The following is a 23,835-nucleotide window of genomic DNA, read 5'->3' as shown; positions in this document are numbered from 1 at the left end:
TTGCGGAAACCGAAAAGTAGAGAGCACAACTCAAGATCAATGTGCATGGGTTGAAATATGCGAACAGGGTGCTTCAACCGTACGTTCACAACCTTCCTTCTTTTGTCCAAGACACTAAAGACTTACAAAACCAGCTTTTGGACTTCACCTGGACAGAGGAATGCTGGTTTGTGACCTCACACTTCCATCCTTAAGACCTCAGGTATCCAAGCCATATGCTATTTCCTCTCCCTGAGGGATGCCACCTTATTTGAACATACTAACATGATAATCGAGATAATCACCTTAACACTAGACAATAATGTATTCATTCATAATGGCACCTGGTTTCATCAATGTCAGGGAGTAGCAATTGGTTCCAAATGTTCTCTTTCCTTTGCTAACCTGTATATATGATGGCTAGAGAAGTTTTACATTTGGTCCAACTGTCCCGCAGATTTATAGACCACGTGGTGTATTAGGGGAGATACATTGATGATGTATTAATGATCTGGACAGGTGGCATTGAATCACTATCTGAATTCATAACTTTTTTAAACAATAATACCTAGAATATATCCTTCACACACCAATCGAGCCAAACAGAGATAGCATATTTGTCCATACCCTGTATGTCAAAAAAAATAAGATCCTATGTACTCTGTTTAGGAAACCCATGGCCTGAAAAGTCGTCCTGCATATTAATAGTTCACATCCCAGATCCCAAGTGCGTTACATTCCTTATTGGGAGATGATGAGATTAAAACATAACTGTAGTGAAGAATCTACCTTTCTCGTTGAGGTGGCCAACCTTGAAAAGAGATTTCTAACCAGGGGTTATCCTGCCTCTATTATTACCAACGCCAAACAGAGGATCTCACAATTACAATGCCACACCTTGTTTAGGAACAAGCCCAAATCACAATGGGAAAACAAGGCTGGCACTCATCATAGTTGTAGTCATCATCTGTTCAGAATCCTTCAGTAACATTGGCGTGTGCGTAACCTATATACCTCACTAAAAGACATTATATTCAACAGACCTATGATCACTTGTAGCAGGGGCAAAACACTTCACAACCCACTATGGTCCAGCTATCTGGCTCATAATAAGAAGCAAAATGTAGTGGGCTGGCTCCCATCCCAAATGAAGGGAGTTTTTTCAAATGTGGAATCTGTGATATGTGCCATTCCCCTTGGACAAATTGACTTATTTTCAATATAATATTTCCGCTAAACACAAGATGCATTCCTTTAACAACTATAACACTAAATGTGTGGTCTATTGTATTGTTTTCATATGTAACCATATATACATAAGAAGTACCATAAGACTGTTAAAGGAAAGAATCTAGGCATATATACGCGCCATCAGCAACAACAAAGTGAATGATCCATTGGCTGTCCATTTCCACGCTGCACACAAAATCTTGGAGCTACCTCAACTGAAGTTTCATGCAATTGAAGTAGCCTTCGAACATCCAAGAGGAGGCGACAGAGTTTGTACACTGCAGAAATTAGACACCTACTAGATAACAAAACTCAGAGCTGTTGACCATGGACTTATTGTGGATCGTGGGCTTCACGTGTTTTTGGATGATTGACGCATGTGGACATTTAACCCTGGATCACACAGGCTTTTTAGCTCTGCTTCGTGCTCAGTAGTGTATTTGTACACTCACGATGCCATCTTTTTTTAGGTCTCTCCCCACAGATTTTATTTTCACATTCTCAAATGATGTGCTTGTTGATTTCAGATGTCTACTTCTCTGTCTCAGACATCTCACGGTTATGATAGTCTTTGAATAGATTTTTTGTCATGAGGTATCCATGCACTGATACTGGCTCTTTTTTCCTTGGGGTCTATTCTATACTTGGCTTTTGACTCCATCTCCCTGATCACCATATTGGTATACGCTTCACCTTACTTTCGGCCCCAGGAAATGGTGCCATACACGGGTTGATCATGTCCTCTACCGGTTGAGTTTCAGGCTCAATTTTAATTTGCTGACTCTCATGTTTGTTTGTTTGTTTTTTTACTCCACATCCCACTACTTACTAGCTACTGGGCATACACATACATATATATTATATATATTTTTGGACCATTAGCAACCCTCTCTTAACTGCAATACACTGATAATGGATACCCATAGAGTAATTTCACCATCTTTCAATCATTCACAATAAGACAACCTTAAGATAAGTTAACATGGGGGTATATAATGACGTCTTTCAGTTGAGTATCATAAGTCCATATACTCCTAAATAGCGCTGCCTGTTTTCCCCTTATTGTTGCTGACACTTTAGGCATACCCGAAAAACACTGGACGACGAACTTACAATTTTATTAGGACCATTAGCTCTTTTGTCACTACATTAACACCCCTACTTTAGGTGGAATTTTTCTATCATATCTAAAACAGATTGACTTTTTTGTGATAAACCTACACATGCATAATACTGCAGTTTTTAGGTCGAGCGTAGCGTTCGACGTGTTGTATATTTTTGAAGTATACTTATACTGGGGTTCCAGTGATTTCATTTGTTGATTCCACTGTCATTCAAAAATCCTTGCTTGCTAGTGGTCAGTTCTGCCTCTTTGTCCTGCCTTTTTCTCTTTGGGAGCAGCCCAAACTACTGTATAATTACGCTATGTCCTGTTTATCTCTTCTGAAGGGGACTTTTTCTTTCAGTATTGGCCTGTTTGTCTTACACTGTGGGTGTATAACCAGCCCCTCCTCCCCACCAGCTCCCTCTGTAAACATAAACCAAAAGCAGTGGGGGGCTTTTCTAGGGCCAGATCGCTCTCGCTCTCTTCCTCTTGTTATTTTTAGTCTGTGTGGCAAGAAACGTCAAGTCAGTAATTTACAACGCTATGAGCTCAAACCTGAGGAAAGATGAGATTATTGCATTCCAAATGCTTGTTTTCTTCATTGCCTGCTTGTGTTCAGCAAACCTTCAGGTTACATTTGCTTCGCTTCAAACAAGGCTGTAAATCAGGCTGTCACATTTTCTCTTTGTGGAGCTGAGTGTGTCTACATGCAGTACCTGGTGGTGGGAGGGAGGGCGGATGCCCGATTGTTTATTTAAATACTTGTTTTTTTTAAATATTACTAAGAACCGAAGGTAGCGTGGAGCCAGAAGGGAATCCCAGTGTCTAAAAAACCTAAGGATTTGCGAGTACAGCCATCCTTTTATACATTTACAAGCATGGGGACTAGGCATTGTGGCTCTCTGAACTAATGCATCTACTGCAGGCATCTGTTGACTCTCAGCCTCCCATCCATCCTTCCGATGGACACAAAATGAGTACTGTTCTGTAACAATAACCACTGGTTCCCTCTCAATAGCGTCCAAAGCCTCGTGAAAGGGAACATAAGCTCTAGAACAGTGATACTCAAAGTACGGCCCGGGGGCCACATGCGGCCCTCGTGACCTTTACATGTGGCCCCCATGTCAAGAGCATCACTGGGCTGCTGTTTTCTTGACTCGTTAAATAAATAGCCAATCCTGTATTTAAAGCTTAATTGAAGTTCATGAAAGGTAGTGTAAGGAAATGCCTCCTTGGCATGGTTACCCCCCTGACTTTTTGCCTTTGCTGATGCCAAGTTATGATTTGAAAGTGTGCTGAGGCTTGCTAACCAGGCCCCAGCACCAGTGTTCTTTCCCTAAAACTGTACCTTTGTTTCCACAATTGGCACACCCTGGCATCCAGGTAAGTCCCTTGTAACTGGTACCCCTGGTACCAATGGCCCTGATACCAGGGAAGGTCTCTAAAGGCTGCAGCATGTCTTATGCCACCCTGGGGACCCCTCACTCAGCACAGACACACTGCTTGCCAGCTTGTGTGTGCTGGTGGGGAGAAAATGACTAAGTCGACATGGCACTACCCTCAGGGTGCCATGCCAACCTCACACTGCCTATGGCATAGATAAGTCACCCCTCTAGCAGGCCTTACAGCCCTAAGGCAGGGTGCACTATACCATAGGTGAGGGCATAGGTACATGAGCACTATGCCCCTACAGTGTCTAAGCAAAACCTAAGACATTGTAAGTGCAGGGTCGCCATAAGAGTATATGGTCTGGGAGTCTGTCAGACACGAACTCCACAGCACCATAATGGCTACACTGAAAACTGGGAAGTTTGGTATCAAACTTCTCAGCACAATAAATGCACACTGATGCCAGTGTACATTTTATTGTGAAATACACCCCAGAGGGCATCTTAGAGATGCCCCCTGAAAACATACCGACTTCCAATGTGGGCTGACTAGTTGTGCCAGCCTGCCACACACCAGACATGTTGCTGGCCACATGGGGAGAGTGCCTTTGTCACTCTGTGGCTAGTAACAAAGCCTGTACTGGGTGGAGGTGCTTCTCACCTCCCCCTGCAGGAACTGTAACACCTGGCGGTGAGCCTCAATGGCTCACCCCCTTTGTTACAGCGCCACAGGGCACTCCAGCTAGTGGAGATGCCCGCCCCCTCCGGCCACGGCCCCACTTTTGGCAGCAAGTCCTGAGGAGATAATGAGAAAAACAAGGAGTCGTCACTGGCCAGTCAGGACAACCCCTAAGGTGTCCTGAGCTGAGGTGACTCTGACTTTTAGAAATCCTCCATCTTGCAGATGGAGGATTCCCCCAATAGGATTAGGGATGTGCCCCCTCCCCTCAGGGGGGAGGCACAAAGAGGGTGTAGCCACCCTCAGGGCTAGTAGCCATTGGCTACTATCCCCCCAGACCTAAACACACCCCTAAATTGAGTATTTAGGGGCCCCCAGAACCTAGGAAAATAGATTCCTGCAACCTGAAGACGAAGAAGGACTGCTGACCTGAAAGCCCTGCAGAGAAGACGGAGACACCAACTGCTTTGGCCCCAGCCCTACCGGCCTGTCTCCCCACTTCAAGAAAAAACTGCGACGCGTCCCCCAGGGTCCAGCCACCTCTGAAGCCTCAGAGGACTACCCTGCATCTAAAAGGACCAAGAACTCCCGATGACAGCGGCTCTGCTCAAAAGAAGAAACAACTTTGCAACAAAGAAACAACTTTTAAAGGACTGCACGTTTCCCGCGGAAGCGTGGGACTTTCCACTCTGCACCCGATGCCCCCGGCTCGACCTGCGGAGAAACAACACTACAGGGAGGACTCCCCGGTGACTGCGACCCTGTGATTAGCCAGAGTTGACCCCCCTGAGCCGCCCCAGCGACGCCTGTAGAGGGAATCCAGAGGCTCCCCCTGACTGCAACTGCCTGCTTCCAAGAACCCGACACCTGGTAAAGACACTGCACCCGCAGCCCCCAGGACCTGAAGGATCCGACCTCCAGTGCAGGAGCGACCCTCAGGTGGCCCTCTCCCTTGCCCAGGTGGTGGCTACCCCGAGGAGCCCCTCCCTTGCCTGCCTGCTTCGCTGAAGAGACCTCTGGGTCTCCCATTCAACTCCATTGCAAACCCGATGCCTGTTTGCACTCTGCACCCGGCCGCCCCGTGCCGCTGAGGGTGTACTTTTTGTGCTGACTTGTGTCCCCCCCAGTGCCCTACAAAACCCCGCTGGTCTGCCCTCCGAAGTCGCGGGTACCTACCTGCTGGCAGACTGGAACCGTGCTCCCCCTTCTCCATTAAAGCCTATGTGTTTTGGGCACCACTTTGACCTCTGCACCTGACCGGCCCTGAGCTGCTGGTGTGGTAACTTTGGGGTTGCCCTGAACCCCCAACGGTGGGCTACCTTGGACCCAACTTTGAACCCTGTAGGTGGTTTACTTACCTGCAAAACTAACAAATACTTACCTCCCCCAGGAACTTTTGAAATGTGCACTGTGTGTAGTTTTAAAATAGCTTATTTCCATTTTTGCCAAAACTGTACATGCTATTTTGCTGATTCAAAGTTCCTATGATACCTAAGTGAAGTACCTTTCATTTGAGGTATTGATTGTAAATCTTGAACCTGTGGTTCTGAAAATAAACTAAGAAAATATATTTTTCTATACAAAAACCTATTGGCCTGGAATTGTCTTTGAGTGTGTGTTCCTCATTTATTGCCTGTGTGTGTACAACAAATGCTGAACACTACCCTCTGATAAGCCTACTGCTCGACCACACTACCACAAAATAGAGCATTAGAATTATCTCTTTTTGCCACTATCTTACCTCTAAGGGGAACCCTTGGACTGTGTGCATGCTATTTCTTACTTTGAAATAGTACATACAGAGCCAACTTCCTACAGGTAGTGACTAGGTTAGCCAGCACAGCCTAACTTTAAGAAACACTTTTATTTTTAAAGACATCTTGCAGCAAAAGTGTAAAAATATGACAATGTCTTTTCAAACTTCAAAGAGTGTATTTCATCAACATAAAGAACTGTTTCCTCCTAATACATCATTTTATACCAGTGCACTGAGAAATATATATTTTTTAAGCAATAGTTTTCAAACATGAATTTACATTCATTCTCTCCCCCCTCAACAGCCTGAAAATAATGCAAGTCAGTTGTTAAGTGCACATTTTGGGCTGGGATCCTATGATACATGAAAAACATTAGTTTATTAAATCACACAAAGGAGAAGTTTTGTACAATGCACACACAGAAGTCTTGTATTTCAATTATTTTAATGTCCTTTTATATATGATAATGAAGAATAAGGAGGGAAATTGAAATTAAACAATTGCCTAGGATCACACAATTTAGGGAAGCTGGGAATAATCCCAAATGTTCTGGTTTCTCATTAAGCAACCCAGCCAATGGAGTATATACTTTGAGTTACCTACCTACACCGACCTTTCAGGCACCGCCACCCACTTTCCTGGTTTTAAGCCGCCACCCTTCTATTATCAATACGGCCCTCGGTCTCATCTCAGACAAAACCTTTTGGCCCCTGGGAAAATGTTTGTGAGTACCCATGCTCTAGAATATCACTGGTATGTCAGTATTCTACCCAAAGCCTTCTAAATTCCATAGTGGCTGTAACGCGACTTTTAAACTCACTAATTTAAAGAGAAATTAACATATTTATTTCTCTTGTTTGTTTTCCAGATTCTCAAGTATATTTGCAGAAAACAACTTGCCTTGTATTTTCAGCCTGCTTAGCTGACCTTCAGAATAGTTGCATTAACATGAAGTGGGGCTGGATTTATACACGCTCCCTATTTACCATGTTGCGTTTGTGTGCTCTTCATCCATACTCACCTCAGGTAAGACTACTGTATTTTCGGATTAATGAAGAGAAATAATATTCTCATGTTCGGGTTTAAATTTATACATAGACGGAATGATATTTGCAAGTTCTGATATCTTATAATAATTGCCCGTATGTCTGTATCTCAGACTGCAGAGAAGGGAAATGAACAACTCTGGGATAGACAGAATTAATGTTGTGACGCCCACACGCCATGATCTAATCACCAGGGGACTTTAGCTGAAAGTGATCAGCTTTATTTATAAATGCTCTTCGGCAAAATAACTATAGCAGTTGTTTTCTCTTTGTTAAGTAGCTGTTTATCTCACTTTAGTCACCGGGCATTGGTGTTTGTCAACCTCATTTCATAACTTCAAAAAAAAATCACCACTTGGGGGAAAGTCTGTGGATCTCTTGTGTGGGTGTGCGTATGCTGAGGATCACATGACTGCTTCATCCAATTCGGTGGGAGCCGTCTGACTTTCTAACCTTCCTCTTTCTGGTGGTAGTGAGTGCAGTAGGTCATTGAGGTTGATTGACAGATGCATGCCCGATGCCCCCTTTCTCCGTCTGAAACACTCCAAATGACAGATTGCCACCTCTCAGCGCAGCAGGACACGAGGAACTCACACGCAGTTGTTGGTCAGATACAGCTTGAACCATTCCTCAAGCTTTTATTATTTTCTGCCCCCAAATGAGGCTTACCACATCACACACATTAAATCCCAGTCAACGTTGCGCGTTGTCCACTTGTGCTTTATTTCACCACCTGGAAGGTTCACGTTTAAGCTTTGGCCGATCAAATTAATCTTGTTGCCAGACCTCAGGTTTAACCAGTTTCTTTACATTAGTCTCACTCTATAGTTTGATAATTGTGAACCATGTGTTGGTTTACCATGTGTGTTGTGTCTGCTTTTGTGACTGCGATGTTTAAAAACACAAAGAATCAAGCAGCTCGAGTGTTTTCATTCCCTGGTACGCAGTTTCCTTTCAGTGGAGTGTTTTTTATTCTGATCGTTTGTACAGTTCTTGTAGAATTTTTTCATTTCACTCCCATTTCAGAGGATGGGAGACAAAGCTCTGTACATGCAGGGCTCCTTGCATCTTCTGCTGCTGCAAAGGGTCAGCCTGCAAATTAAACAATGGCACAACCTGGAAGGTGCAGGGGGTCTGCCCGCGCCTCTTAATACAGTCCAGCACAGGATCCTCAAATAAACAGCTCTATTCGGTTCTCCCTCTTGGAGCAGTATCTGGGGAGCTGAACTGGTCTGAGGCTGCCACTGTGATGGAATGCCAGAATAATATCCCGTCGAAGGCCGCAATAGTGGTTATTTTCCCGTAGCTTTTTATGGGCGCGCGCCGCAGGCCCAAAGCGCTCCGTCCATGCTGTAATCTCTCTTTGGGATTCAAACCACACCCATGTCACGTCAGTCACTTTCATTGGTTTGTGGGCTTGCCTTTTAAAATGTGCTTGCTTTCATTTGTGAAAGGCATGCCTACCTCATGTCTTTTCCAGTGTTTAGCCCACCTACACAGCAACGGTAAACTACTAAAAACATACGGGGCTCGATGTTTTCAGCCTGGGGTCAGGACCACTTTATCTTTTTATTTTCCATGCAGCGCAATCACGCGGCATTTTACATACGATCGCGCTGCATTTTTTTTTTTATAACGCTAATAGCTTTAACTTGAGCAAATGCGAGACCCGTTGCATTGAAAATGCTTGTTAATTTAGTCACTGAACTTTTTACACTTAAAGATGGCGCTACCCGCCCTCCCCCTTTCTGTAGCTACCGTCATCGTATTGCCCGCTTTCTATATTCCTCGACACGCGCCTTTTAGCGTCCTGGTGCCAGTTAGACTTTCATAGTCCCAGATAGAACACTCACATGTACTTGCTAAGTTCTATTCTCCTTTTCAAACCTCTGGTCCATTTTTTATTACCTTAATGATGACTTACTTTGACCCTCCCTTATTATATTGACTTTTCAGAATGCTCCAGGAAATGTATCATGGCTTCCCTGTTGGTACCATTATCGGCACGATCTGCATAGCATTTTTTCCATGATAAAAATTAGGTATGTGCTTCTTTCCGAAGCTTTGTTTCTGCCTAGTGCATGTGGTTTATCTTCACTAGCTCATGCTACTCTCTTAATTTTTACCCCTGTTGCCCTCCACAGACTGAGTCAAATCTAACAGGGACATACTATTTAAGCTGGACCTTGATTGGATATTGAAACCGATGCACATTGATACTGATCTGTGCTCTCTAATTTTTGGTTTCAGCAACATTATATGAAAAGACAGGCACCATCCATCTTTTCACCTTTTTCCTAAGGAGTGCTAGTCCGACACCTTTCTCTCTATCTCTTACTCTGTTACTATTTGCATGGACCACTATGCGGGGTGAACCATTCCCTCACAAACTTTGTCATTACTCCCAGATTTCCTTTGACATTTTGGGGGTTATTCTAACTTTGGAGGAGTGTTAATCCGTCCCAAAAGTGACGGTAAAGTGACGGATATACCACCAGCCGTATTACGCGTTCCATAGGATATAATGGACTCGTAATACGGCTGGTGGTAAATCCGTCACTTTTCCGTCACTTTTGGGACGGATTAACACCTCCTCCAAAGTTGGAATAACCCCCTTTGTCTTTGCACTTGGCCTCTTAACCAACGGGTATCCCGTGCAGTCTCATTTCAGTGGTTTGTTTTCACTTGACTAGAGAATAGCATGAAATCACTAACCTCAAGCATTTTATATGTACATGTGTAATGTCATCCAGCGTTTTGGCACTTTTTTGATACACAGGTTTAAGGAAATGACTCCATGGCATGGTTACCCCCTGACTTTTTGCCTTTGCTGATGCCTAGGTATGATTTGAAAGTGTGCTGTGACCCTGCTAACCAGGCCCCAGCACCAGTGTTCTTTCCCTAAATTGTACCTTTGTCTCCACAATTGGCACAACCCTGGCACCCAGGTAAGTCCCTTGTAACTGGTACCCCTGGTACCAAGGGCCCTGATGCCAGGGAAGGTCTCTAAGGGCTGCAGCATGTCTTATGCCCCCCTGGGGACCCCTCGCTCAGCACTGCTTGCCAGCTTGTGTGTGCTGGTGGGGAGAAAATGACTAAGTCGACATGGCACTCCCCTCAGAGTGCCATGCCAACCTCACACTGCCTGTGGCATAGGTAAGTCACCCCTCTAGCAGGCCTTACAGCCCTAAGGCAGGGTGCACTATACCACAGGTGAGGGCATATGTGCATGAGCACTATGTGTAGGAGGCTGGCCTGGCTTGTAGTGGGTACCAAGGGGTACTTACACCTTGCACCAGGTCCAGGTATCCCTTATTAGTGTAGAGGGGTGTCTAGCAGCTTAGGCAGATAGAAAAGGTAGCTTAGCAGAGCTGCTTAGGCTGAACTAGGAGACAAGTGAAACTCCTACAGTACCACTAGTCTCATATGAACATTATCATAAGAAAACACAATACACAGATATACTAAAAATAAAGGTACTTTATTTTTATGACAATATGCCAAAAGTATCTCAGTGAGTACCCTCAGTATGAGGGTAGCAAATATACACAAGATATATGTACACAATACCAAAATATGCAGTAATAGCAATAGAAAACAGTGCAAACAATGTATAGTCACAATAGAATGCAATGGGGGCACATAGGGATAGGGGCAACACAAACCATATACTCTAGAAGTGGAATGCGAACCACGAATGGACCCCAAACCTATGTGACCTTGTAGAGGGTCGCTGGGACTGTAAGAAAACAGTGAGGGTTAGAAAAATAGCCCACCCCAAGACCCTGAAAAGTGGGTGCAAAGTGCACCTAAGTTACCCAAAGAGCACAGAAGTAGTGATAGGGGAATTCTGCAAGGAAGACCAACACCAGCAATGCAACAACAATGGATTTCCTGATGAGAGTACCTGTGGAACAATGGGACCAAGTCCAAGAGTCACGATCAAGTTGGGAGTGGGCAGATGCCCAGGAAATACCAGCTGTGGGTGCAAAGAAGCTGCCATCGGATGGTAGAAGCTGTGGATTCTGCAAGAACGACAAGGGCTAGAAACTTCCCCTTGGGAGGATGGATGTCCCACGTTATGAAGAAGCTTGCAGAGGTGTTTCTGTGCAGAAAGACCGCAAACAAGCCTTGCTAGCTGCAAGGGTCGCGGTTAGGGTTTTTGGATGCTGCTGTGGCCCAGGAGGGACCAGGATGTCTCCAACTGCGTGAGGAGACAGAGGGGGCGTCTAGCAAGACAAGGAGCCCACTCAGAAGCAAGCAGCACCCGCAGAAGTGCCGGAACAGGCACTACGAAGTGGAGTGAACCGGAGTGAACCCGAAGTCACAAAAGAAGGTCCCACGACGCCGGAGGACAACTCAGGAGGTTGTGCACTGCAGGTTAGAGAGTCGGGGACCCAGCCTTGGCTGTGCACAAAGAAAAACCTGGAAGAGTGCACAGGAGCCGGAGCAGCTGCAAATCACGCGGTTCCCAGCAATGCAGTCTAGCGTGGGGAGGCAAGGACTTACCTCCACCAAACTTGGACCGAAGAGTCACTGGACTGTGGGAGTCACTTGGACAGAGTTGCTGAGTTCAAGGGACCTCGCTCGTCGTGCTGAGAGGAGACCCAGAGGACTGGTGATGCAGTTCTTTGGTGCCTGCGGTTGCAGGGGGAAGATTCCTTCGACCCACGGGAGATTTCTTCAGAGCTTCTAGTGCAGAGAGGAGGCAGACTACCCTCACAGCATGCACCACCAGGAAAACAGTCGAGAAGGCGGCCGGATGGCATTGGGGTGACAATTCCATGATCTTAGACATGTTACATGGCCATGTTCGGAGTTACCATTGTGACGCTATACATATGTCGTGACATATGTATAGTGCACGCGTGTAATGGTGTCCCCGCACTCACAAAGTCCGGGGAATTTGCCCTGAACAATGTGGGAGCACCTTGGCTAGTGCCAGGGTGCCCACACACTAAGTAACTTAGCACCCAACCTTTACCAGGTAAAGGTTAGACATATAGGTGACTTATAAGTTACTTAAGTGCAGTGGTAAATGGCTGTGAAATAACGTGGACGTTATTTCACTCAGGCTGCAAGGGCAGGCCTGTGTAAGAACTGTCAGAGCTCCCTATGGGTGGCAAAAGAAATGCTGCAGCCCATAGGGATCTCCTGGAACCCCAATACCCTGGGTACCTCAGTACCATATACTAGGGAATTATAAGGGTGTTCCAGTATGCCAATGTAAATTGGTGAAATTGGTCACTAGCCTGTTAGTGACAATTTGGAAAGCAATGAGAGAGCATAACCACTGAGGTTCTGGTTAGCAGAGCCTCAGTGAGACAGTTAGTCATAACACAGGTAACACATACAGGGCACACTAATGAGCACTGGGGCCCTGGCCGGCAGGGTCCCAGTGACACATACAACTAAAACAACATATATACAGTGAAATATGGGGGTAACATGCCAGGCAAGATGGTACTTTCCTACACAACACCCCCCAAACGAAGGACAATAAGACTAGCCATGGCCTGATGAGTCTTCATTGTCTAAGTGGAAAATTCTGGAGAGTCCATCTGCATTGGAGTGGGTACTCCCAGGTCTATGTTCCACTGTATAGTCCATTCCCTGTAGGGATATTGACCACCTCAACAATTTAGGGTTTTCACCTTTCATTTGTTTTAGCCAAAGTAGAGGTTTGTGGTCTGTCTGAACAATGAAGTGAGTGCCAAACAGGTATGGCCTCAACTTCTTCAGTGCCCTGACCACAGCAAAGGCCTCCCTCTCTATGGCAGACCAACGCTTTTCTCTAGGGGTCAACCTCCTGCTGATAAAAGCAACAGGTTGATCCTGGCCCTCAGAATTAAGTTGTGATAAGACTGCCCCTACCCCTAATTCAGATGCATCAGTTTGGACAATGAATTTTTTGGAGTAACAGGGGCTTTTCAGGACAGGTGCAGAGCACATGGCCTGCTTCAGCTCCTCAAAAGCTTTCTGACAGTTTACTGTCCATAATACCTTTTTAGGCATTTTCTTAGATGTGAGGTCATTAAGAGGGGCTGCAATGGAGCCATAGTTCTTTATGAACCTCCTGTAGTACCCAGTGAGGCCTAAGCTGCTCTGCTAAGCTACCTTTTCTATCAGCCTAAGCTGCTAGACACCCCTCTACACTAATAAGGGATACCTGGACCTGGTGCAAGGTGTAAGTACCCCTTGGTACCCACTACAAGCCAGGCCAGCCTCCTACATTGGAAGCAGCGACGGGATCAGCGTTACAAGGTCGCAGTAGTCGTTTGCTACTTTGTACAGTTTTGCAGGCTTCCGGAGCAGTCAGCGGTCGATTCCTTGGCAGAAGGTGAAGAGAGAGATGCAGAGGAACTCTGATGAGCTCTTGCATTCGTTATCTAAAGAATTCCCCAAAGCAGAGACCCTAAATAGCCAGAAAAGGAGGTTTGGCTACTTAGGAGAGAGGATAGGCTAGCAACACCTGGAGGAGCCTATCAGAAGGAGTCTCTGACGTCACCTGCTGGCACTGGCCACTCAGAGCAGTCCAGTGTGCCAGCAGCACCTCTGTTTCCAAGATGGCAGAGGTCTGGAGCACACTGGAGGAGCTCTGGGCACCTCCCAGGGGAGGTGCATGTCAGGGGAGTGGTCACTCCCATTTCCTTTGTCCAGTTTCGCGCCAGAACAGGGCTGGGGGATCCCTGAACCGGTGTAGACTGGCTTATGCAGAAATGGGCACCATCTGTGCCCATGAAAGCATTTCCAGAGGCTGGGGGAGGCTACTCCTCCCCAGCCCTAACACCTTTTTCCAAAGGGAGAGGGTGTAACACCCTCTCTCTGAGGAAGTCCTTTGTTCTGCCTTCCTGGGCCAAGCCTGGCTGGACCCCAGGAGGGCAGAAACCTGTCTGAGGGGTTGGCAGCAGCAGCAGCTGCAGTGAAACCCCGGGAAAGGTAGTTTGGCAGTACCCGGGTCTGTGCTAGAGACTCAGGGGATCATGGAATTGTCTCCCCAATGCCAGAATGGCATTGGGGTGACAATTCCATGATCTTAGACATGTTACATGGCCATGTTCGGAGTTACCATTGTGACGCTATACATATGTCGTGACATATGTATAGTGCACGCGTGTAATGGTGTCCCCGCACTCACAAAGTCTGGGGAATTTGCCCTGAACAATGTGGGAGCACCTTGGCTAGTGCCAGGGTGCCCACACACTAAGTAACTTAGCACCCAACCTTTACCAGGTAAAGGTTAGACATATAGGTGACTTATAAGTTACTTAAGTGCAGTGGTAAATGGCTGTGAAATAACATGGACGTTATTTCACTCAGGCTGCAAGGGCAGGCCTGTGTAAGAATTGTCAGAGCTCCCTATGGGTGGCAAAAGAAATGCTGCAGCCCATAGGGATCTCCTGGAACCCCAATACCCTGGGTACCTTAGTACCATATACTAGGGAATTATAAGGGTGTTCCAGTATGCCAATGTAAATTGGTGAAATTGGTCACTAGCCTGTTAGTGAAAATTTGGAAAGAAATGAGAAAGCATAACCACTGAGGTTCTGGTTAGCAGAGCCTCAGTGAGATAGTTGGTCATAACACAGGTAACACATACAGGGCACACTTATGAGCACTGGGGCCCTGGCTGGCAGGGTCCCAGTGACACATACAACTAAAACAACATATATACAGTGAAATATGGGGGTAACATGCCAGGCACGATGGTACTTTCCTACACTATGCCCGTACAGTGTCTAAGCAAAACCTTAGACATTGTAAGTGCAGGGTAGCCATAAGAGTATATGGTCTGGGAGTCTGTCAGACACAAACTCCACAGCACCATAATGGCTACGCTGAAAACTGGGAAGTTTGGTATCAAACCTCTTAGCACAATAAATGCACACTGATGCTAGTGTGCACTTTATTGTAAAAATACACCCAGAGGGCATCTCAGAGATGCCCCCTGAAAACATACCCGACTTCTAGTGTGGGCTAACTATTTTTGCCAGCCTGCCACACACCAGACATGTTGCTGGCCACATGGGGAGAGTGCCTTTGTCACTCTGTGGCCAGGAACAAAGCCTGTACTGGGTGGAGGTGCTTCTCACCTCCCCCTGCAGGAACTTTAACACCTGGCGGTGAGCCTCAAAGGCTCACCCCCTTTGTTACAGCGCCACAGGGCATCCCAGCTAGTGGAGATGCCCGCCCCTCCGGCCACTGCCCCCACTTTTGGCGGCAAGGCTGGAGGAGATAATGAGAAAAACAAGGAGGAGTCACCCCCCCCAGTCAGGACAGCCCCTAAGGTGTCCTGAGCTGAGGTGAATCTTACTTTTAGAAATCCTCCATCTTGTGGAAGGAGGATTCCCCAATAGGATTAGGGATGTGGCCCCCTCCCCACAGGGAGGAGGCACAAAGAGGGTGTAGCCACCCTCAAGGACAGTAGCCATTGACTACTGCCCTCCCAGACCTAAACACACCCCTAAATTCAGTGTTTAGGGGCTCCCATAACCAAGGAAGATAGATTCCTGCAACCTAGAGAAGAAGAAGGACTACTGACCTGAAGCCCTGCAGTGAAGACGGAGACGACAACTGATTTGGCCCCAGCCCCACCAGCCTGTCTCCCTACTTCGAAGAAAACTGCAACAGTGACGCATCCAACAGGGTCCAGCGACCTCTGAAGCCTCAGAGGACTACCCTGCATCTAAAGGACCAAGAAACTCCAGAGAACAGCGGCCCTGTTCAAGAAACTGCAACTCTTTGCGACAAAGAAGCAACTTTTAAAGGCCACACGTTTCCCTCCGGAAGTGTGAGACTTTCCACTCCGCACCCGACGCCCCCGGCTCGACCTGCGGAAAACTAACACTACAGGGAGGACTCCCCAGCAACTGTGAGCCCGTGAGTAGCCAGAGTTGACCCCCCTGAGCCCCCACAGCGACGCCTGCAGAGGAAATCCAAAGGCTCCCCCTGACCGTGACTGCCTGCTTCAAGGAACCCGACGCCTGGAAGCCACACTGCACCGCAGCCCCCAGGACCTGAAGGAACCGAACTCCAGTGCAGGAGTGACCCCCAGGCGACCCTCTGCCTAGCCCAGGTGGTGGATACCCCGAGGAGCCCCCCTGTGCCTGCCTGTATCGTTGAAGAGAACCCTGGTTCTCCCCATTGAGTCCTATTAGAAACCCGACGCATGTTTGCACTCTGCACCCGGCCGCCTCCGTGCCGCTGAGGGTGTACTTTTTATGCTGACTTGTGTCCCCCCCCTGGTACCCTACAAAACCACCCTGGTCTGCCCTCCGAAGACGCAGGTACTTACCTGCTGGCAGACTGGAACCGGGGCACCCCTATTTCCATTGAAGGCTATTTGTTTTGGGCACCACTTTGACCTCTGCACCTGACCAGCCCTGAGATGCTGGTGTGGTAACTTTGGGGTTGCCTTGAACCCCCAACGGTGGGCTACCTTGGACCTAACTTTGAATCCTGTATGTGTTTTACTTACCTGTGAACTTAACATTTACTTACCTCCCCCAGGTACTGTTGATTTTTGCACTGTGTCCACTTTTAAAATAGCTTATTTCCATTTTTGTCAAAAACGTACATGCTATTGTGATTATTCAAAGTTCCTAGAATACCTGAGTGAAATACCTTTTATTTAAAGTATTGTTTGTAAATCTTGAACCTGTGGTTCTTAAAATAAACTAAGAAAATATATTTTTCTATACAAAAACCTATTGGCCTAGAATTGACTTTGAGTGTGTGTTCCTCATTTATTGCCTGTGTGTGTACAACAAATGCTTAACACTACCCTCTGATAGGCCTACTGCTCGACCACACTACCACAAAATAGAGCATTAGAATTATCTCTTTTTGCCACTATCTTACCTCTAAGGGGAACCCTTGGACTCTGTGCACACTATTTCTTACTTTGAAATAGTACATACAGAGCCAATTTCCTACAACAGCTCTTTATGGTTTGTTGTTTATCACATGACTGTTACATCCGTAGGATTACTATAGTATTTGCTATCCCATGAATGGCACACAAGTATGCTGGTTCATAAATTTTTATTGTGTATTAAATAGATTCAAACATTTAAATGGTGTTTGTTAATTTTGCAGCCTTGAAAAAGTTGTCATAGACGAAACGTGTGTCGGCTGCTCTCTGCGTTTGTGTATGAAACTTTTGAACCACAAATGCATGTCTTTCTATAAATGGACTCACGATTGAAGCTTAAGGGCTTTTGTGTGCTCCGAATGCATTGTCATATAAAATAACATGCAGCTTAAATGAAAATAAATTGTAAAAGTTTTTACTCATTGAAAAATTTGCTATAGTACATTATGAAACATATATTAGTACACTGCAGAGCTCTCTCTGTGTGTAACCAGAGAGCCACAGAATTAAGGGGGTCATTATGAGTTCGTGAAGCCCCCGCTGGCCCTATTATGATTTTCCAGCTGGGCCGGTGGGTGAAAACAGTGTTTCTGCCCCTGGCCCAGCGGGAAACAGGGCCTTCACATTGACCCGGCACCAATGTGGTGGTGCGGCATGTTCAGTGGGTGCAGCAGCATCCGTTGCGCAATTCACTGCCCATAATTCGGGCAATGAAATGCACGACGGGACTGTTCCTTGGGTCCCTGAGTCACCCATTCCGCCAGCCTTTCCCTGGCAGTGTAAACCGGCAATAAAAGGCTGGCGGAATGGGACTCATAATCCCCAGGGCAGCACTGCTTGCAGCGCTGCCCTGTCGGATTTGAAACGCCTAGAATGCCAGGCTGCCTGGTGACGGCAGCCTGGCAGTGGCGGCGTTTCCACGTGGCGTCTCCGCCAGGTTCATAATATGGCGGGCGGACCATCAGTACCGCTGCAGTCCGCCCGCCATACGTGAGTCTGGCGGTCCATGGAACACCAGACTCAAAATGAGGGCCTAAGTCTTGGTTGGTGCAGTGGAGAAAAGTGATGTGTATTTTCAGTGCTCCGAGGTCACAGCTTGTGACAGAAAGCACTGTGACTATGTAGTTCATTATTTTAAACTTGTATTACACACAGTATAAGACAGACTGCTACAAAATGTAGGATAAAATGGTGCTTCCAAAATATAGATTTTAGTAACAACCAGAGTGCACTTAACACAGCTCAGCTGTTAACTCTTTGCACTTCCACTCAAAAATAAAAAATCTTTGTCATCACAAAGCTTCAAGTGATTAGATCAATTAAAGCCAGTTGTGGATCCAAAGCATCCTTTACATGTTCAAATTAACCATAGTGAACATTTACATTTCTTTCAGGCAAGCCTCCCTGGCAGAAAAGCTTCTTTAGCTGACTGCCCTTTTTTGGTTTCACCACACAGAAGTCTCACTGAATGACACTTTAGCTGAAGCATTTAAACTGTCGGGATTAACCATCGGGGATGGTTGTCTTTTTACAAGAAGTAGGGGAATGGTGTTTCATGAATCATAAAAGTATGGGCACGTCCTGCCCGTCCGATCCCACCCACTTTGATCATTGTGTATAGGCAAGCGGCAGCAATGCAAGCAAAAATGATGTGTGGAAAGTAGAGGAGGGTGAGCCAACAAATTAACATGGAGGGAGCATCCAGAGCCAATCCAAGGGTCTGGCTCAGATCTTAAAGCCGATGTGTAGGAAGTTGGCTCTGTATATACTATTTCAAAGTAAGAAATAGTGTGCACAGAGTCCAAGGGTTTCCCTTAGAGGTAAGTATATAATTCTAATGCTCTATTTTGTGGTAGTGTGGTCGAGCAGTAGGCTTATCAGAGGGTAGTGTTAAGCATTTGTTGTACACACACAGGCAATAAATGAGGAACACACACTCAAAGACTTACTCCAGGCCAATAGGTTTTTATATTGAAAAATATATTTTCTTAGTTTATTTTAAGAACCACAGGTTCAAGATTTACATTAAATACTTTAAATGTAAGGCACTTCACTTAGATACTTTAGGAACTTTGAATGAAAGCAATATCACCTACAGTCTTTGTAAAAATGGCCATAAGCTATTTTCAAAGTGGACACAGTGCAAAAATCATCAGTTCCTGGGGGACGTAAGTAAAGGTTAGTTTTGAAAGTAAGTAAACCACTTACAAGTCTCAAGTTTGGGGCATAGGCAGCCCACCGTTGGGGGTTCAAGGCAACCCCAAAGTTACCACACCAGCAGGTCAGGGCTGGTCAGGTGCAGAGGTCAAAGAGGTGCCCAAAACACATAGGCGCCTATGGGAACCAGGGGTGCTCCGGTTCCAGTCTGCCAGCAGGTAAGTACTTGCGTCCTCGGGACGCAGACCAGGGGGGTTTTGTAGAGCACCGGGGGGGACACGAGAAGGCACACAAATTACACCCTCAGCGGCACAGTGACGGCCGGGTGCAGTGAGCAAAGCAGGCGTCGGGTTTTAGATTGAAAACAATGGAGGGACCTGGGGGTCACTTCAACGGTGCGGGCAGGCACAGGGGAGGCCTCCCTGAGGTGTTGGTTTTCTGCAGGTCGAGCCGGGGGTGTCGGGTGCAGAGTGTGAAGTCCCACGCTTCCGGCGGGAAACGTGAAGTCTTTAAAAGTTGCTTCTTTGTTGCAAAGAAGTTGCAGGTTTTTAACAGGGCCGCTGTTCATTGGAGTTTCTTGGTCCTGTAGTCCAGGGTAGTCCTCTGAGGCTTCAGAGGTCGCTGGTCCCTGTCGGATGCGTCGCTGGAGCAGGTTTTCGAAGTTGGAGACAGGCCGGTAGGGCTGGGGCCAAATCAGTTGTCGTCTTCCTCCTTCTCTGCAGGCTTGTAGGTCAGCAGTCCTTCTTCTTTCTTCAGGTTGCAGGAATTTGATTTCCTGGGATCTGGGGAGCCCCTAAATACTAAATGTAGAGGTGTGTTTAGGTCTGGGAGGGCAGTAGCCAATGGCTACTGTCCTTGAGGGTGGCTACACTCTCCTTGTGCCTCCTCCCTGTGGAGAGGGGGGCACATCCCTAATCCTATTGGGGGAATCCTCCAAACTCAAGATGGAGGACTTCTCAAGGCAGGGGTCACCTCAGCTCAGGACACCTTAGGGGCTGTCCTGACTGGTGGGTGACTCCTCCTTGTTTTTCTCATTATCTACTCCAGCCTTGCCGCCAAAAGTGGGGGCAGTGGCCGGAGGGGCGGGCATCTCCACTAGCTGGGATGCCCTGGGGCGCTATAACAAAAGGGGTGAGCCTTTGAGGCTCACCGCCAGGTGTTACAGTTCCTGCAGGGGAGGTGAGAAAGCACCTCCACCCAGTAAAGGCTTTGTTCCTGGCCACAGAGTGACAAAGGCACTCTCCCCATGTGGCCAGCAACATGTCTGGTGTGTGGCAGGTAGGCAGGACCTGGTCAGCCTACACTAGAAGTCGGTATGTTTTCAGAGGGCATCTTTAAGATGCCCTCTGGGTGTATTTTACAATAAATGGCACACTGGCATCAGTGTGCATTTATTGTGCTGAGAAGTTTGATACCAAACTTCCCAGTTTTCAGTGTAGCCATTATGGACTGTGGAGTTTGTGTTTGACAAACTCCCAGACCATATACTCTTATGGCTACCCTGCACTTACAATTTCTAAGGTTTTGCTTGGACACTGTAGGGGCATAGTGCTCATGCACATATGCCCTCACCTGTGGTAGAGTGCACCCTGCCTTAGGGCTGTAAGGCCTGCTAGAGGGGTGACTTACCTATGCCACAGGCAGTGTGAGGTTGGCATGGCACTCTGAGGGGAGTGCCATGTCGACTTAGTCATTTTCTCCCCACCAGCACACACAAGCTGTGAGGCAGTGTGCATGTGCTGAGTGAGGGGTGCCTAGGGTGGCATAAGACATGATGCAGCCCTTAGAGACCTTCCCTGGCATCAGGGCCCTGGGTACCAGGGGTACCAGTTACAAGGGACGTACCTGAGTGCCAGGGTTGTGCCAATTGTGGAGACAAAGGTACAGGTTAGGGAAAGAACACTGGTGCTGGGGCCTGGTTAGCAGGGTCCCAGCACACTTTCAAATCATAACTTAGCATCAGCAAAGGCAAAAAGTTCGGGGGTAACCATGCCAAGGAGGCATTTCTTTACACAATGCATGAGCCAAGTTCCCAAAATATTTCATATGTAAATTATACAATAAAAATTAAATATGATAAAGTCTCTTCAAAGCTCAAAATAGAGTATTTAATTAGCATGCAAGCTTTGACTTTTAAAGGGTACATTAGAGCACTGCACAATGTACTTCTTAAAAGTGAATGTTTTGTAGAACTGATAGTCTGAACTCACATATCTGAAAGTACTTTCATATGAGATAATGAAATAGGACTTTTGGTGAAATAAAATAGTTGCATAAGATCACACAGGTTAAGCAGCGAAGCTGCAATTTATCCAAATTTTCTGGTTTTACTTTGGACAAATCAGGCAGTTAATGGGTATCTATTTGTCTTTCCTTATGTTAAGGCTCTGTTTTGATGTCTTAGTGAATTTTCTGCAGTTTTTAAATCATAGCTTGAACTTGACCCAAAGGTATTGGAGCGATTTACATTAGCGCCAGTTACATTACACAAGGCATATGCATTATTTATATTTACGGAGAGAGTAGGTCCTTTGCCTGCAATCACAAGATGCTGAGCCACTGCCCAGACTCAAACACATAGTTGGCAGTTCAGACTGTAATGCCACATTCTGGATAGAGGGAGGCAAGTAGAAGCCACGTGAAAACTTGGTTCATTATGGGCTTGTGGTTACAAGAGAACCTCAAACTGAGCCACAGCCAGGCTTCACACTCAAGCCTGGTTGGAGCTTTCCGTGGCTCACCCACCTTTAATGGAAAACTGGCAGGATTGGAAGTAGCAATGCAAGGCTGCACCACACTCAGATACAGCATGGTAGGAGCATTACCGGCTTCCTTCACACAAATCGGGTATATTCCTGCAGCAGCAGTGCAAGTGTTGGAGGGAAACTCTGTTAAATTAAAACCAGGACACATTTGACAAAATAATATAGGTTTACGAAAATACTGCAGGGAGTTCAGTTACCTCCTAGGAAATGCAGTCTGATATCTGATGAACTGCTCAGAAGCTGCTGTATTTATGCCAAAAAGCCACAGAAGGAACACCCAAAGATAGGTTCTAGTTCCACCTGTGACATAAGTAATGTCCACACAGGATATAACAAAATTAGACACATTAATTCTTAGAAACATGATAGCAATTCTTGGAAACAAAAGCACAAAATTTCCCCTCCTTGCTGTGCAGTTACCATACAATGAAGAGCCTGTATGTGGGCCTAGCAGTGTGTGTCATGGTGTGCTAAAACATGATTGACCCTAGCTATCAGACCTTTAGCATTGGCACGGATGTGTGGTTTGAAAGTACATCAAGCTCTTTGGTTTCTGTTCTCGGAATTCAAGGTAAAAATATGTTTACGTGATAGGCCAGTGTATGGCTACATCCTGCTAAAGATGCTAAGTGGGTCAAGCCATGTGGTTTCTGTAGAAGCAAGTGACCAGCTATATGACCTTGGGTGTGATCTCTGCAGAAGTGTGCACATTTCATTTCTAAGGCAGAATGAGACACCTGGTGCCTCGTCCTGTATACTTAGTGTGAAAAATCACAACGCTTTAGGAAAGCAGGCCCTTGTGTGATTGGTGCATCTCAGCTCTTTGCTACTAGAAAATGGAGACTGTGGTAACCTTTTTTCATGCAGCAGCTCAGTCAGCTAACAACAAGATGTTTCCTGAAATTGAAGAGTGCTATGTGACCTGCACATAACCTCCCGATCTCTGCTGAACCCAGTGTTTTCTATTTCAGCAGGTATATTTGTTCCCATGTTGGGTCTATCACTAATTGCGTAGGCTTAAAACTATCTCTAACCTGCAATGTTCTCTGGGTCTGGGTCTCATGAGGTCTCTGCACAATGCATCCATTCTTCCTTCTATCATTCTCCAATCTATTTGATTCTTTAACTGCCTCTCTTAACCTCCCATTTTAACTGTCGTCCTCTTGCAGTATGTCATCATTATCTGAAAAATAAGACAGTTCAATGGTAACAGGACCACCAGGGGCAACAAGGCCTTGAACAACCCCAACATCCAGGACGGTACCCACTCAAACCAACCCATGCACCACTCATCAGGGGTACCCATCTCGTTGACCATTTTTCTTTTGTAAGTCATGCAATGTCTGAGTTTCCTCAGCCAATGTCTCATTGTCCAGTTCCACACCCCCCTTCATCCCATAAATCTGTTTATTACATTTTTTTCAATTACAATACTTCATTTTATGACATTATCTTTTTTACAACATAGTGTGGTGTGTGATGGTTACAGCGTTGAGTGCCAGCTGTTAAGCTGGTGATACGATAGTGTAGCATGTTGTATAGCATATACTTGCTGGTGTTCAATTTTTTAGTTAGTTTGTTGTGTTGTCTGCGGTTTTTGTCCATTATTGCTTCCTTAATTAGTGTTTTTTACCATTGTCGGCTTGTTTTTCAGGTGCACACTAAGAGGTTAATAACATGCTTAACATCTGTCGGCTGAGTTGTCACCTGGCAATGCTCGCTGGTGTATTATTGCTTCCATCACAAGTGTATCATTGGGGTGTCTTTGTCAAACAAGCAGATATCATGAACTTTATATAAACTAACTTTTGAATAAGGAGAAAAAAAACAACAATAACATTTGCTGGTTACAGGT

This window comes from Pleurodeles waltl, chromosome 4_2 (assembly GCF_031143425.1).
Source record: "Pleurodeles waltl isolate 20211129_DDA chromosome 4_2, aPleWal1.hap1.20221129, whole genome shotgun sequence".
Lineage (NCBI taxonomy): Eukaryota > Metazoa > Chordata > Amphibia > Caudata > Salamandridae > Pleurodeles > Pleurodeles waltl.
This window is presented reverse-complemented; position numbering follows the sequence as displayed.